The sequence below is a fragment of the Papio anubis genome, chromosome 2 (assembly GCF_008728515.1).
Source record: "Papio anubis isolate 15944 chromosome 2, Panubis1.0, whole genome shotgun sequence".
NCBI classification, from domain to species: Eukaryota; Metazoa; Chordata; class Mammalia; order Primates; family Cercopithecidae; genus Papio; species Papio anubis.
In genome coordinates, this window is record NC_044977.1 from 122,299,788 (window position 1) to 122,318,108 (window position 18,321).

Below are 18,321 nucleotides of genomic sequence, written 5' to 3' on the forward strand. Positions count from 1 at the left end.
CTAAAGCTAACATTACAGTTGTTCCTCAATATCCATGGGAGATTGGTCCCAGGACCCCTCATGAATACAAAAATCCATGGATGCTCAAGTCCTTTATATAAAGTGATGTAGTATTTGCATATAGCCTCTGCACATTTTTTTCATATACTTTAAATCATCTCTGGATTACTTATAATACCTAGAACAGTATAAATGCTATGTAAATAATTGTTATACTGCATTTTTAGGGAGTAATGACAAGAAAAAGTTCTGTATACATGTTCAGCACAGACACAACCATTCAGTTTCTTTAAAAATTTTTGTTCCATTGTTGATTAGATCCACGGATAAAATGCCACAGATATGAAGGACTGTCTGTACATTTAATGGTAAAAGACCAGATTCTTTCCCTCTATGATTGAAAGCAAGGCAAGAATATTTCCTCTCATAACTATTCAACACAGGGTTGGAAGTTCTAGCCAGTGTACAAAGGCAAGAAAAATAAATAAAATAACAACAGATCAGAAAAGCAATGAAATGGTTTCAATTTGCATATAACATAATTGTCAGAAAATCTTAAGGAATTGATAAACTGCAAAACTAAAAAATGAGTTCAACAAGTTAGCAGAATAAAAGATAAACATAAAAAATCAGTTATATTCTATATATTAGTGACAAACACATGGACAATAAAATTAAAAGGCAATAATATTTACCACAGCTCAAAAAGAGAAAAAATAAGATGTAAATCTAACAAGATATTTACAGATCATCTATACTAAAATCTATAAAATACTGATAAATACAATTAAAGATAGGAAAATTGAGAGATATATTGTATTTGTGGATTGGAAGACTCAATGTAATAAAAAGATGAATATTTTCCCAGAATTGATATATGGGATTAATACAATTCTTATCAAAATCCAAGCAACATTATTTGTATATATAAGCAAGTTTTTCCAAAAAATATATGAAAAAGGAAAAAGTACAATAGCTAAAACAGTTATAATAAATAAGAATAAGGTAAGATCATTTACCTGATTTCAAGACTAATCAAGTCTATGTCATATTGGTGAAGAGATATATGCATCAATAAATGGAATATAATGGAGAGCCCATAAGAAAACTCACAGAAATATTCCCACTTGATTAACGGGAAAGGTGCAAAAGGAATTCAATAAAGAAGGATAACCTTTTCAACTAATGCATCAGCAAGAATATATCTTATACTTGACAAAAAATTAACTAAAGATGGATCACTAACTTAAATGTAAAAGTATTAAAAACTTTTCATAGAAAAAAGCAGCTTTATTCATAACTGCTGCAACTCATATCAATCCAAACGAAAAATGTTTAAGCAAACTGTGATACATCTATATCATGGAATACTACTCAGCCATAAAAATGAACTGTTACATGTAAAAACCTAATCTGCAGGGAATTATGCTGGATGAAAAAATTCCAGCCCATATATGTTACATCCTGCATGATTTTATTTATATAACATTCTTGAAATGACAAAATTATACAAATGGGGAATACGTTGGTAGCTTTCAGGAGTTAAGGAGGGAGTAGGGATGGAGAAAAGTGATTGTGGCTATTAAATGGCAACACGAGAGACCATTGCAATGATTGAAATATTCTGTATCTTGATTACACCAATTTCAACATTCTGGTTGTTATATGTATTATAATTTTGCAGAATGTTAGCATTAAAGGGGATTGAGTAAATCATACATAGGCTCTCTCTATATTATTTCTTCCAACTGCATGCAAATCTAAAATTATCTCACAAAAGTTTAATGAAGACAAAACAATCAGAGCCCCAGTGACCAGTGGAAAGTAGCAGGAAGAAAATGTCACATAACTAGAATATCTAAAGGAGAGAAGACAGTAAGAGAAGGAAAAAGTATTGATAGATAATGATCAAACATTTTCTAAATTTGATGGTAACTAAATCCACATATCCAATGAACCCAAGGAGGATAAATATGAGAAGAAAAGCACCACATGAGGCCACACACCTACAACCATCTGATCTTTGACCAACCTGACAAATACAAGCAATGGGAAAGGACCATCTGTTCAATAAATAGTGCTGGGATAACTGGCTAGCCATATGTGGAAGATTGAAAATGTACCCTGTCCTTACACCATATACGAAAATCAACTCAAGATGGATTAAAGGCTTAAATGTAAAACCCAAAACTATAAGAACCCTGGAAGACAACCAAGGCAATACCATTCTGAACATAGGAACAGATTTTTATGATGAAGACACCAAAAGCAATTGCAACAAAAGCCAAAATTGACAAATGGGATCTAACTCAACTAAAGGGCGTCTGCACAACAAAAGAAAACTATGAATAGAGCAAACAGACAACCTATAGAATGGGAGAAAAGATATACATGTGGCCAAAAAGCACATGAAAAAAAGCTCAATATCATTAATCCCAAGAGAAATGCAAATCAAAACCACAATGAGACAGCATTCACACCAGTCAGAATGGCTATTACTGAAAAGTCAAAAAATAACAGATGCTGGGGAGATTGTGAACCCTGGCATCAGGTTGGCTGCCATAGCCCCAAGTTCCAGAGCAGCACCTACAGGCAAAGTCTCCAGGCCCACTCCAATGCCAGGCAGGACCCTACAGTCCCAGGCTTCAGGATGTACCCTAGAGCCAGGTTAGCCCCAGTTGTTGTCTCAGGCCTCAGACTAGCATTAATGAATCTAGGCTTCAGCCTCTGGCTATAGTACACCAGGGTCCAGGTCCACCCCAGTAGACCTTAGCACTAGGCTGGCCCCTATAATCCCAGACTCCAGAACCACCCTTGTGAACTTGGACTCTAGGCTAGATCCAGAACTAGGCCAGCCCCTGTGGACCTCGGCTCCTGGGCCTGCCCCTATGGACCTAGGTGCCAAGCTATAATCCCAGTAACTCTGGCTTCAGGATAGTCCATACCAACTCAGGACTTGTGAATATAGCTTCAAGGCCTGCCCCTGAGGATCCAAACTCCAATATGACCACTCCCACAGACCCAGTAAACAAGCCCACCTCAGTGAATCTCAGCCACAAGCTGAACCCCAGGGACTCAGAATTCAAATCCACCCCAGCAGATCCAAGGTCCAGACTCCAGAGTGGACTCAGGCTCTGGGTTCAACCCTGTGGACCCAGGCACTAAGCCTACACCTGTGGACCCAGGCGCTAGGCCTGCCAAACTTCTGACCCTGCACTAGGCCCTAGGACTCCAGCAGCAAGTCTACCCATGAACCCTGCAAGATGGTCTTCCAAGAATCTTTGGATAAACTGATTAGTGGAACTTTCCTGTTCAAAGCCTGTCTGTAAAGACTGAAATAGGTGCTTACTTTTTCATATGTGCACACACTAATTTCTGTCCACAGAATCATAAACATCAGGAAAACATAATACCACCAAAGGAAAAAAAAGTAAAGCACCAGTAACTGATCCCTAAAAATAGAGGTCTATGAACTTCCTGACGAAGAATTCAAAATAATTTTAAAGAAGCCCACTTAGCTACAAATGAACACAAATGAAAAAGAAAAATAAAATTAGGAAAACAATGCATGCACAGAATAAAAAGTAGAACAAAGATATGCCATAAAAAATAACCAAACAAAAGTTGTGGCACTACAAATCAATGACTGAACTGAAAATTTTATAGAAAACTTCAACAGTGGACTCAATAAAGCAGTGAAAGAATCAGCAAGCTCAAAGAAGGCATATTTGAAATTAACCAGACAGGGAAATGAAAAGAAATAAAGAATGAAAAAGAGTAAAGAAAGCCTACAGGAATTCTGAGAAAAGATCAAGTGAAACAATGTATGCATCATGGTAGTTCCAGAAGGGGCAGAGAAGGATAAAGGAGCCAGAAGAAATAATGATAAAAAATCCTCCCAAATCTGGAGATGAAAATGAACCTCCATATCCATGAAGCCCAAATAACCCAAATAGATTACATATGGAGAGATCTCCATCAAGACACATAATAATAAAAGTTTCAAAAGTCAAACATAAGACAGAAGTTAGAAAACAAGAGAAAGACAACTTACTACATACAAGGGAACATCCATAAGATTATCAGCAGTTTTTCAGCAAAAACATTATAGGTGAGAAGAGAGTGGGCTGATATATTCAATATGTTAACATGAAAGAAAGAAAGAAAGAAAGAAAGAAAGAAAGAAGGAAAGAAAGAAAGAAAGAAAGAAAGAGAAAATGCCTGTCAACAAAGAATACTATATCCAGCAAAGCTAATTTTCAGAAATAAATGAGAGATAAGTAAGGACTTTCCAAGACAAAGAAAAGCCACGTGAGATTACTACCACTGGAATTGTCTTATAAGAAATGCTAAAGTGAATTTTCCAAGTTAAAACAAAAGGATATTAACCAACAACATGAAAAATATGAAAGTATAACTCATTATAAAGTAAGAATATGGTCATATTCAGACTACTCTGATACTGTAATGGTGGTATGTAAATAAACCTGGTGGTTTATAAATACAAAAATGTATTAAAATAACTGTATTTACAATAATTTGTTAATGGACAGGATAAATTAAAAATGTAAATTGAGACATAAATAATGTCAAACATGGAGGGAGGAAAAGGTAAAGTGTAGTTTTTGAATGCCAATGAAATTAAATTGTTATCAGCTTAAAATAGTCTGATATAGCTATTAGATGTTTTACATAAGCCTCATGGTAGCTACAAGAAAAAAAAACCTGTAGAAAATTCACAAAAAGTTAAGAAAAAGGAAACAAATAATACCACTAGAGAAAATCACAAATCACAAAGAAAGACAAGAGAGGCAGAATGGAACAAAGTAGTCAGGACAATATTAACAAAATGGTAGTAGTAAGTCTTTACCTATCAATAATTACTTTAGATGTAAATTGATTAAATTCTCTAATCAAAAGACAAAGTGGCTACATAAATAAAAAGATAAGATTAAATTATGTGCTGCCTATAAGAGATTAACTTGAGTTTTAAAACCCATATGTACTGAAAGTGAAGGAATGGAAAAACATATTCTATGTAAACAAAAGAGAGCAAAGGCGGCTATACTTGTATCAGAGAAAATAGACGTTAAGACGAAAACTCTTACAAAATACAAAGGAGGTCATGATAGTCAACTCACTAAGATTACAGAATGATTATAAATATATATGTACCCCAAAAGGCAGCATGTAAATGTCTACGGCAAATACTAACATGAATGCTGGGAGAAGTAGACTGTAATACAATAATAGAAGACTTCAATAGCCAACTTTCAACAATGGATAGATCATCTAGATAGAAAATCAATAAGATAACAGTGGGCTTGAACAATACCACAGAGCAAACAGACCTATTAGACATATGCAGAACACTTTATCCAACAGCAGCAAAATACACAATCTTTTCAGGTGCATATGGAACACTGTCCAAGTAGATCATATTAGGTCACAAAACAAGTATTAAGAAATTTAAGAAGACTGAAATCATATCCATTATCTTTCCTGACTATAATGTTTTAAAACTTGAAAACACTAACAGGAAGAAAATCAGAAAATTCACAAAAAAGTGGAAATTAAACAACACCTTTCTCAACAATCAATGAGTCAAGAATAAATGAAAAGGGAAATAAAAAAATATCTTGAGGAAAATGAAAATGGATACACAACTTAACAAAACATGTGGGCATGCAGCAAAAGCAGTGCTAAGAGATATATTTATAGCAAAAAAGATACACATTGAGAGAGAAAAAAGATCTCAAATAAATAACCTAATGTATACATCAAGGAAATAGAAAAAGAACAACAAAGTAAGCCCTAATTCAGCAGCAGGAGGAAAATGAGAAAGATCAGAACAGATATAAATAAAATTAAAACTAGAAAAACAATAGAAAAAGCTAATAAAACTAGTATTTGCTGTTTTGATAAGATGATGAACCTTTAGCTGCACCAAAAAAAGAGTATGTACACAAAATTATAAATGAAAGAGAAGACATCACAATTTATAGAACAGTACCACAAAGGATCATGAGAGACTACTATGAACAATTATACTCCAACGAATGCAATATCCTAGAAGAAATGGATAAATTCCTAGAAACACACAATCTATCAAGACTGGATCATCTCAGAAATAGAAAATCTGAACACACTAATATAGGATAAAGAGATTGAATCAGTAAATAGAAACTTTCCAAAAAAGAAAAGTCCCACATTTGATGGCTTCATTGGTACATTTTATTAAATTTTTTAAAAACTGACACCTATTCCTCTCAAATGCTTCCAAAAAGGTGAAGAGGAAGAAACACTTCCAAACTCATTTTATAAAGCCAACATAATCCTGATAGAAAAATCACACAAGGACACTTCAATAAAAGAAAATTACAGGGCATAATGGCTCACACCTGTAATTCCAGCTACTCGGGAGGCTGAGGCAGGAGAATCACTTGAACCTGGGAGGCGGAGGTTGCAGTGAGCTGACATCACGGCACTGCACTCCAGCCTGGGTGACAGAGAGACTTCGTCTCACCAAAGAAACAAAACAAACAAACAAAAATTACAGGCCAATATTCTTGATGAACGATGCAAAATCCTGAACAAAACACTAGCAAACAAAACGTACTAGTAAAATTAAAAGGATCATACACCATGGACAAGCAGGATTTATCCTTGGAATGCAAGAATTGTTTAATATACACAAATTAACAAATAAGATGTACCACATTAACAGACTGAAGGATAAAAGCCATATGATCACCTCATTAGATGAAGTAAAAACATTGGAAAAAATTCAATATCCTTTCATGAAAAAACTTTCAACAAATTATGTGTAGAAGAAATGTATCTCAACTAAGTACAGGCTGTATATAACAAGCCCACAGCTAACATCAAACTAACCAATGAAAAGCTAAAGGCTTTTCTTCTAAGATCAAAAACAAGATAAAGATGTTCACTCTCACCATATCTATTCAATATAGTGTTGGAATTCCTAGACAGATAAATTGGGAAAAGAGAGAGAGAGAGAGAGAGAGAGAGAGAGAGAGAGAGAGAGAAAGAAGTCCAAAATATAAAGGAAGAAATAAAATTGTCTCTATCTGCAGATGACAAGATTTTATATATAGGAAATCTTGCAGACTCCACCAGAAACTACTAGAACTAAAAAACAAATTAAATAAAATTGCAGGATGCAAAATCAGAATAAAAAATCAGTTGCATTTTTATTCTCCAACAGCAAATTATTCAAAAAATAAATCAAGATAGCAATTCCATATATAATAGCATCAATAAAAAATGAAATACTTGGCAAGAAATGTAACGAAGGAGGTGAAAGGTCTGTCCACTGAAAACTATAAAACATTGATGAGAGAAACTGAAGACAACACAAATAAATAGAAAGATATCCTGTGTTCATGGATTAAAAGAATTAATAATACTGAAAAGCCCCTACTATCCAAAGAAATCTACAGATTCAATGTGGTTCCTATCAAAATTCTCATGGCATTTTAAAATATTTCCCACATTTTTAATTGTTTTATTTCCAAATTTTATTTTAAGCTCAAGGATACATGTGCAGGATGTGCAGGTTTGTTATATAGGAAAATGTATACATACCATGGACATAGAAAGAAATCCTAAGATTCATAGAGAACCACAGAAGACCTTCAATAGCCAAAGCAATTTTGATCAAAAGGAATAAAGCTGGATATATTACACCAATTGATTTCAAAATATACTACAAATCTATACTAATCAAAACAACATGGTACTGGCATAAAATACACAAATAAACCAATGGGACAGAATAGAGAATCAATAAACTAATCCACAAATTTATGGTTAATTGATCCTTGACAAAGGTGTCAAGAACACCTAATAGAGAATAGACAGTATCTTCAATAACTATCCATATGTGTACTAATGAAATTGGACCCTTATCTCACCGCATATACAAAATCAAACCAGAATGAATTAAAGGTTTAAGTGTAAGACCTGAACTGTAAACATAGAGGAAAAGCTTCTTGACATTGGTCTGAACAGTTATTTTTTGAATTTGCCCTCAAAAGCACAGGCCAAAAAAGCAAAAATACACAAACAGACTGAGTCAAACTAAAAACCTCCTGCACAGAAACAACAACAACAACAACAACAACAAACAATGAACAGAATGAAAAGACAATCTATGGAATGAGAGAAAATATTTGCAAATTATACTTATGATAAAAGGTTAATATCTGTCTTAGTTCATTTTCTTTGCTTATAACAGAATACCTGAAACTGGGTAATTTATTTTCAAAAATGGAATTTATTTATGATCTATTATTCACACTTCAGGGTATATATTCAAGGGCAATTAAATCAGTATGTCAAAGAGATAACTGTACTTCCATGTTCAATGTAAGTGCCCATTGACAGATGAATGCATTAAGAAATGAATAAGGAAAAAACACACCCACAATAGAATACTGTTCAGTCTTTTAAAAGAAGAAAATCCCATCATGTGCAGCAACATGGATGAACTTGGGGGACATTATACTAAGTGAACATTAGGTTCAGCAAGAAACATTGTATTATTTTATTTATATGTGGAATTAAAAAATTTGAATTTGTATAAGCAGAGAGTAGAATGGTGGTTTCCAGGGCCTGGGAAGGGAGGTAAGGGAGAAATGAGATGTTGGTTGAGATATTTCTGTTAGAAAGGATAAATAATTTCTGGAGAGTTATGTTGACTACAGTCAATAATCATATATTGTAAATTTTAAAAATTGCTAAGTAAATAGATCATAAATGGTCTCATCACAAAAAATGATAAATATTTCAGGTGATAGGTATGTTAATTAACTTGATTTAATCATTTCACAAAATATACATGTATCAAAACCACGTTGTACGCTGTAAAAATACACAATTTTAATTTATCAATGATACCTTCATAAAGCTTGGGGCATGCAGGGGATGTAAATACCTTTGAGTCTAATAAAAACATTGAATTTTTTTTTTTAAATCGAAACTTGGCTATGATTATATTTATTTCACTTAGTCTTCATCATATATTTTTACTTTGCGAAGATTGTACTGCATGAAGAGCCAGAGAGATATTTCTGAGTTATTTATAGAACATGTACCTACCTTGCAAACTATCATAGCCAATTTACATTCTGAAGTTGCAAAAAAAAAAAAAAAAAAAAAAACCCAAAAAAACACCTCTTTTAGAATCTGTGCAAGGTTTACACTGGAGGCAGCTAAATGTTATTTTATTAAAATCAGTAGCACACATTTCAAGGTTAAGTCCAGAATGTTTTTTCCTAAAAGATGCTGTATTACATTTTTCCTTAGCGCTGGGCACAGTGGCTCATGCCTGTAATTCCAGCACTTTGGGAGGGCAAGGCAGGAGAAACAGTTGAGGCCAGTAGTGTGAGACTAGCTTGGGCAACATAGTGAGACCCCATTTTTACAAAATTTTTAAAAACCTAGTGGGGCATGGTGGCATGCACTTGTAGTCCAGGTGCTCCAGGCTGAGGCAGGAGAATTGTTTGAGCCTACGAGGTCCAGGCTGCAGTGAGTGATGATTGCCCCCTGCACTCCAGGCTGGGGCACAGAGAGAGACCTTATCTCTAAATTTAAAGAAAGAAATTAAAATTAAACATTTCTTTAGGTTTTCCAGCAACCATTCTTTTGGAAGTTAGATGAAAGAATTGCAGATGCCATGGAAAGGATCTGACTAGTTCTGACCTCAGCATGACTACCTCCCAACACACTCATGTAATGCTTTTTCAAATCACTTGCTTTAAAACATATGCTGGTAGCCTCCATGCATACCTCCATAAGCCCCAGAGCATTTGCGAAGATGTGTCACTGATCAGAGTCTCTTGATTTCATCTCTCTCAATTCTCACTTTTTGATCTTCAAAGATTCTCTAAAGCCAGTGATTCTACTCATAAAGTTGAGGTGTCTACGTTTAACAAAGCCCTCATGTACCTAAACAATGCACATTTTCATATCTGAAGATACAGTGGCATTTTATCAGAGAATATGTTCTAGTCCTAAGAAAAAATATTTGGATATATTGCAAATAAAAATATCTACTCTAAAATCCCAATAACTTCTTTAATTGTTGATATTTGAATTATAATGGGCTCTTTATCTGTGCAGTAATCCTATATATTGGGGATGTCTAGACGTTGGCATTTTTCTTCTTTGGACTGATTCCTCCTTCTCTTAAAGTTCAACTCAAGTGTTTTCTCTTAAAAGTCTTTTCTGAACCCCCTTTCAGGTGGCTTAGACACTACCCACTGGGGTTTCTTTAATATAATATGCACATCTTAGGCCGGGCGCGGTGGCTCAAGCCTGTAATCCCAGCACTTTGGGAGGCCGAGGCGGGTGGATCATGAGGTCAGGAGATCGAGACCATCCTGGCTAACATGGTGAAACCCCGTCTCTACTAAAAATACAAAAAACTAGCCGGGCGAGGTGGCGGGCGCCTGTAGTCCCAGCTACTCGGAGGCTGAGGCAGGAGAATGGCGTGAACCTGGGAGGCGGAGCTTGCAGTGAGCCGAGATCGCGCCACTGCACTCCAGCCTGGCTGACACAGCGCGAGACTCCGTCTCAAAAAAAAAAAAAATATATATATATATATAATATGCACATCTTTACCACTGTGTTGGTATATTCTCTTTTTATGCAATTGTCTCCCCCACTAGACTCTGAGCTTCTTGAGGGCAGAGACCTTTTTTTTTTTTTTTTTTTTTTTGTATCAAAGAACTCCTCATTTCCAGCCCCAGTGCTTGGAACATAATGGGAACTTGCAGAAGTCCCTTGCATAAAGGAAATGAATGACAAAGAAATATGTGAGAGAACGGTGAGGAAGGTAAGCAGACGTTCTGTCTAGTGAAATAACAAATGAATATCCCAAGCCTGAAGAAATCCTCAAAGCAAAAATATTATAAAACAATAATTGGCACAACTTCCTTAAAAGGAAACAGAACCCCCCCTCAAACCTTTAGATTTTCCTTTCAAGGTTTGCTCATTACTAATATTATTCATTTCATATACACTCTATATCTATTCAAGTCCCTCAGAGAGTCAAGACATATTTCTAGCACAGCCTTATGGATCCCTTTCATCTAGTCCTAGATAAAATGCAAAAAAACCTATATAGTTCATGGAGAGATGTGCAGCTGCTGTTGGAGTTTCTGTAAACTTGATGAACTGCATGTTCACTGTAAAGGCTAATCCGAACCAACTAGAGTTAGGGCCATTATGAGGCTTACACAGGTGTTCAGACATGAAATACTTGCTAAGAATCTAACTGAGATTCATAATTGACAGCATCTCAGTTTATGGGACAGTAAGATTCTATTCATTATAGTACAATATAAGACTTTGTATTGACTGACTGGAGAAACTAGCCACATTTTCCTGTGCTGCTACAGTTTAGTCTAGCTGTCAATTTGGCAGTTCCTGGGTTGCACATTGTGGACACTATTGCTTAGCATTCATGTCTGGTTCACACTCCAGCAGTGACAGTTCACCATCTACAATCATGTTTCCTAAACTGCAGTCCAGCCCAGTTGCAGAGCCAATTTCCAACACAATTGCAGCCAGCTCAGACAAGAAATCTGGTCGGCAAATGCCACATTCTCTGAGGTACAAGGAGACTATGTGCTTTGAGAAGTATTAATAAATGCAGTTAGAGAACCAATGGATAGAAACTAGACTTTCAAAGAAAAGTTAAGACATATTACTAAAAAATTATATTCCTCAGAATTGCTATAATAATTATCATCTAGAGGCTTGGCGTGGTGGCTTATGCCTGTAATCCCAACACTTTTGGAGGTCGAGGTGGGCAGATCACGAGGTCAGGAGATCGAGACCATCCTGGCTAACACGTGAAACCCTGTCTCTACTAAAAATACAAATATATATATTATATAGCTGGGCGTGGTGGTGGGCACCTGTAATACCAGCTACTTGGGAGGCTGAGGCAGGAGAATGGCATGAACCTGGGAGGCGGAGCTTGCAGTGAGCTGAGATTGCGCCACTGCACTCCAGCCTGGGCGACAGAGCGAGACTCTGTCTCAAAAAAAAAAAAAAAAAATTATCATCTAGAATATTCATGTTAACCTTTAATATGGTAAACTTTTAAAATGGCATAGAGAAAAGATCAAGGAGACATGAATTTGTAGCCTGATTCTGGCAGAGCCAGTAGCTCTGAGATCTTGGGACAATAACTTGACTTCCTAGGGTCTTAAGTCCTTTATCTGTGAGATAAGCATAATAACAATATTTCATGGGATTATGTAAATATTGAGTGAAATAATGCAGGTAAAACAACAAACACAGTGTCTGGAATATTATAGGCACTCGATAAATGTTAGACATTATTCGTGTAAGTATAGTAAATAAATAGAGAGGAATTAAAATAGATAAATAATGAGTTAGCATTAGAAAGACAGATTTTACAATTTGAGATATTTGAAATAAAACAACTATGAGTGGCATGAAAATCTAAAGTGAATTCAGGTTTGTGTACAGCAAAACCTCAGTGGAGTTGAGGAAATTTAGAAAACAAATTCTTATAAAAAAGAATGAGTTTATGTCCTTTGCAGGGGCATTGATGAAGCTAGAAACCATCATCCTCAGAAAAAACACAGGAACAGAAAAACAAACACTGCATGTTCTAACTCATAAGTGGGAACTGAAAAATGAGAACACATGGACACAGGGAGGGGAACATCACACACGGGGCCTGTCTGGGGTGGGGGGAAAGGAGAGAGAGAGCATTAGGACAAACACCTAATGCATGTGGGGCTTAAAACCTAGATGAAGGGTTAATAGGTGCAGCAAACCACCACGGCACATGAATACCTACGTAACGAATCTGCACGTTCAGCACATGTATGCCAGAGCTTAAAATAAAATAAAAAATTAATTTATAAAAGAGTTAAAAAAATTAAAAAATACTAAAGTCAGAAAAGATTTCCTAGATTCCTACTACGTACAAGATACTAGGAGAAAAAAGTAAATAAGATATTCCTACTGCCCTCAAAAAGTTTACATGATGTGGAAAGGTGAACAAGTGTATTCACATAGGAAGAGATATAGAAGAAGATTAAGAATTAGAAAAATAACCAAAACTAGGAACGAACAGAGTCTCAAAATCCAAAGAAAGGGACTTTCATGAAGAAAGTCTAGGGCAAATTAGGTCAAGTGCTGAGGGATTGAGAATCAACAAAAAGGGCTAGGAGTTTATGAGTGCTTCCCTGTGCCAGGTATAGTTTCAGGCTTTTCACATTTTATTCAATACATCATTTAGGTAAGATCCTTTTATTGGATGGTAGCAGGGAACAAAAGGATGAATTTGGACATGATAACTGAGCTATGTTTGGAATTCTTTAACAAATAATAATAACAACAGATAATATTTATAGGTTTATAATACGCTTCATAGGTTTCAGGTGCTATTTGCAAGTACTTAACATGCATTCATTCATTTAATCTTATCAACAACTCAGGTAGGTAGGTATAATTTTAATCTCCATTTCACAGATAAGAAACTGAAAGCAGAAAATGTATTCAAGGTCCCCAAGCTAAAAACTGGGATTTGTGGAAATAGAGAACTTCAGACTTAAGTAGTCTGGCTTCAGAGCCTTTTTTTTTTAACTCCTACACTATAGTGGAGGAGGGTCCTGGGCTCTCTCATGATACCCATAAAGATAGGATGGTTAAAAGACAGATTATAAAGGGTGGTGTACCTAATTGATAAGAGCTTCAGAAGATAAGTGATAAGAAGACAGAATTAAATTGGGATGGCAGTGATGACTAAAAAGGACCCAAATGTTAAAGGGGAAATGAAGCTTTGCTCCTGGGAGATAGGAGAAATGACACTATAGTCAATGTTTTTGGTTGTACAGAATTTGATTCCTAAAACTCAGTAAGCAAGCATTGAGAGCCAGCAAGGAGATCCTGAGAAGGTTGTACTGGATAGAGGATATGAATTTTGAATATCAGATTTGGTGTTATGGATATGTTTGGATTCCAACCCTGACTTTGCCAAGAAACATCTTGGTAACACTATAGCAAAAATATACTACTCTGTGCTTTAGGTTTCAAGCAATTTATCATGAGTCAAGCAACTTACTAAGCTCTTTACATGCATTGTCTTATTCAAGGTTCATTCACAGCCTTATGATATATGTATCATGATTATCTCCAAATCACAGATAAAGAAAAAAAGGAGGCTGAGGTTCCAAGATAGCCGAATAGGATCAACTCCAGTCTACCACTCCCAGCGTGAGTGATGCAGAAGGTGAGTGATTTCTGCATTTCCAACTGAGGTACCAGGTTCATCTCACTGGGGCTTGTCAGACAGTGGGTGCAGCCCATGGAACAGAGTGGGGCATCGTCTCACCTGGCAAGTGCAAGGGGTTGGGGAATTCCCTTTCTTAGCAAAAGGAAGCCATGACAGATGGTACCTGGAAAATCAGGACACTCCCACCCTAATACTGTGCTTTTCCAATGGTCTTAGCAAATGAAACACAAGGAGATTATATCCCGCACCTGGCTTGGAGAGTCCCACACCCATGGAGCCTCACTCACTGCTAGCACAGCAGTCTGAGATCAAACTGCAAGGTGGCAGCAAGGTTAGGGGAGGAGCGCCCACCATTGCTGAGACTTGAGTTGGTAAACAGAGTGACCAGGAAGCTTGAACTGAGTAGAGCCCACCACAGCTCAAGTAGGCGTTCCAGCCTCTGTAGACTCCACCTTTGGGGGCAGGGCATAGCTGAACAAAAGGCAGCAGAAACTTCTGCAGACTTAAACATCCCTGTCTGACAGCTTTGAAGAGAGTATTGGTTCTCCCAGCATGGAGTTTGAGATCTGAGAACAGATAGATTGCCTCCTCAAGTGGGTCCCTGACTCCCGAATAGCCTAACTGGGAGACAACTGGGACCAACTGACACCTCATACAGCTGGGTGCCCCTCTGAGACGAAGCTTCTAGAGGAAGGATAAGGCAGCAACATTTGCTGTTCTGCAATATTTGCTGTTCTGCAGCCTCCGCTGGTGATACCTAGGCAAACAGGGTCTGGAGTGGACTTCCAGCAAACTCCAACAGACCTGCAGCTGAGGGTCCTGACTGTTAGAAGGAAAATTAACAAACAGAAAGGATGTCCACACCAAAACCCCATCTGTACATCACCATCATCAAAGACCAAAGGTAGATAAAACCTCAAAGATGGGGAAAAACCAGAGCAGAAAAGCTGAAAATTCTGAAAATCAGAGCACCTCTTGTCCTCCAAAGGATCACAGTTCCTCACCAGCAATGGAACAAAGCTGGATGGAGAATGACTTTGACGAGTTGAGAGAAGGCTTCAAACGATCGGTAAAAACAAAGTTCTCCAAGCTAAAGGAGGATGTTCGAACTCATTGCAAAGAAGCTAAAAACCTTGAAAAAAGATTAGATGAATGGTTAACAAGAATAAATAGCGTAGAGAAGACCTTAAATGACCTGATGGAGAAGAAAACCATGGCACGAGAACTACATGACGCAAGCACAAGCTTCAATAGCTGATTTGATCAAGTGAAAGAAATGGTATCAGTGATTGAAGATCAAATGAGTGAAATGAAGCAAGAAGAAGAAGTTTAGAGAAAAAAGAGTAAAAAGAAATTAACAAAGCCTCTAAGAAATATGGGACTATGTGAAAAGACCATATCTACATCTGATTGGTGTACCTGAAAGTGATGGGGAGAAGGGAACCAAGTTGGAAATCACTCTTCATGATATTATCCCGGAGAACTTCCCCAACCTAGCAAGGCAGGCCAACATGCAAATTCAGGAAATACAGAGAATGCCACAAAGATACTCCTCGAGAAGGGCAACTCCAAGACACATAATTATAAGATTCACCAAAGTTGAAATGAAGGAAAAAATGTTAAGAGCAGCCAGAGAGAAAGGTAGGGTTATCCACAAAGGGAAGCCCATCAGAGTAACAATGGATATCTCGGCAGAAACTCTACAAGCCAGAAGAGAGTGGGGGCCAATATTCAACATTCTTAAAGAAAAGAATTTTCAACCCAGAATTTCATTTCCAGCCAAACTAAGCTTCACAAGTGAAGGAGAAATAAAATCCTTTACAGACAAACAAATGCTGAAAGATTTTGTCACCACGAGGCCTGCCTTACAAGAGCCCCTGAAGGAAGCACTAAACATGGAAAGGAACAACTGGTACCAGCCACTGCAAAAACATGCCAAATTGTAAAGACCATCGATGCTAAGAAGAAAGTGCATCAACTAACAAGCAAAACAAAAAGCTAACATCATAATGACAGTATCAAATTCACACAAAACAATATTAACCTTAAATGTAAATAGGCTTAAATGCTCCAATTAAGAGACACAGACTGGCAAATTGGATAACGAGTCAAGACCCATCAGTGTGCTGTATTCAGGAGACCCATCTCATGTGCAGAGACACACATAGGTTCAAAATAAAGGGATGGAGAAAGATCTACCAAACAAATGGAAAATACACAAAAAAGCAGGGGTTGAAATCTTAGTCTCTGATAAAACAGACTTTAAATCAACAAATATCAGAAGAGACAAATAAGGCCATTACATAATGGTAAAGGGATCAATTCAACAAGAAGAGCTAACTGTCATAAATATATATGCACCCAAATACAGGAGCACCCAGATTCATAAAGCAAGCCCTTACAGACCTACAAAGAGACTTAGACTCCCACAGAATAATAATGGGAAACTTTAACACCCCACTGTCAACATTGGACAGATCAATGAGACAGAACATTAACAAGGATATCCAGGAATTGAACTCAGCTCTGCACCAAGCAGACAGAACTCGCCACCCAAAATCAACAGAGTATACATTCTTCTCAGCACCACATTGCACTTATTCCAAAATTGACCACATAGTTGGAAGTAAAGCACTCCTCAGCAAATGTAAAAGAATAGAAATTATAGCAAACTGTCTCTCAGAACACAGTGCAATCAAACTAGAACTCAGGATTATGAAACTCACTGAAAACCACTCAACTACATGGAAAGTGAACAACCTGCTCCTGAATGACTACTGGGTACAGAACAAAATGAAGGCAGAAACAAAGATGTTCTTTGAAACCAACGAGAACAAAGACACAACATACCAGAATCTCTGAGACACATTTGAAGCAGTGTGTAGAGGGAAATTTATAGCACTAAAAGCCCACAAGAGAATGCAGGAAAGATAAAAAATTGACACCCTAACATCACAATGAAAAGAACTAGAGAAGCAAGAGAAAACACATTCAAAAGCTAGCAGAAGGTAAGAAATAACTAAGATCAGAGCAAAACTGAAGGAGATAGAGACACAAAAAACCTTTCAAAAAATCAATGAATCCAGGAGGTGGTTTTTTGAAAAGATCAACAAAATTGATGGACTGCTTGCAAGACTAATAAAGAAGAAAAGAGAGAAGAATGAAACAGACACAATAAAAAATGATAAAGGGGATATCACCACCAATCCCATGGAAATACAAACTACTATCAGAGAATACTATAAACATCTCTATGCAAATAAACTAGAAAATCTAGAAGAAATGGATAAATTCCTGGACACATACACCCTTCCAAGACTAAACCAGGAAGAAGTTGTATCCCTGAATAAACCAATAAATTGAGGCAATAATTAATTGCCTACCAACCAAAAAAAGTCCAGGACCAGACGGATTCACAGTTGAATTCTACCAGAGGTACAAAGAGAAGCTTGTACCATTCCTTCTGAAACTATTCCCATCAATAGAAAAAGAGGGAATCCTCCCTAACTCATTTCATGAGGCCAGCATCATCCTGATACCAAAGCCTAGCAGAGACACAACAAAAAAAGAGAATTTTAGACCAATATCCCTGATAAACATCGATGCAAAAATCTTCAATAAAATACTAGCAAACCGAATCCAGCAGCACATCAAAAAGTTTATCCACTATGATCAAGTTGACTTCATCCCTGGGATGCAAGGCTGGTTCAACATATGCAAATCAATAAACATAATCCATCATATAAACAGAACCAAAACCAAAAATCACACGATTATCTCAATAGATGCAGAAAAGGACTTCAACACAATTCAACAGCCCTTCATGCTAAAAACTCTCAATAAACTAGGTATTGGTGGGACGTATCTGAAAATAATGAGCTATTTATGACAAACCTGCAGCCAATATCATACTGAATGGGCAAAAACTGGAAGCTTTCCCTTTGAAAACTGGCACAAGACAGGGATGCCCTCTCTCACCACTCCTATTCAACGTAGTGTTGGAAGTTCTGGCCAGG

The 18,321-nt window shown here is 36.7% G+C and overlaps 1 protein-coding gene and 1 long non-coding RNA gene across 2 annotated transcripts in view; one reads left to right on the forward strand and one right to left on the reverse strand.

Moving 5' to 3' along the window:
* The window catches only part of LOC110742620, a 68,237-nt gene extending 53,667 nt beyond the window's left edge, over nt 1–14,570 (forward strand). The window contains exons 3-4 of the long non-coding RNA XR_002520481.2: nt 14,217–14,302; nt 14,522–14,570. This is a non-coding gene — a long non-coding RNA (uncharacterized LOC110742620). The remainder of the gene's footprint in view (nt 1–14,216; nt 14,303–14,521) is intronic.
* The window catches only part of LOC101003002 (EGF-like and EMI domain-containing protein 1), a 559,121-nt gene that overhangs the window by 54,207 nt on the left and 486,593 nt on the right, over nt 1–18,321 (reverse strand). The window lies entirely within an intron of this gene.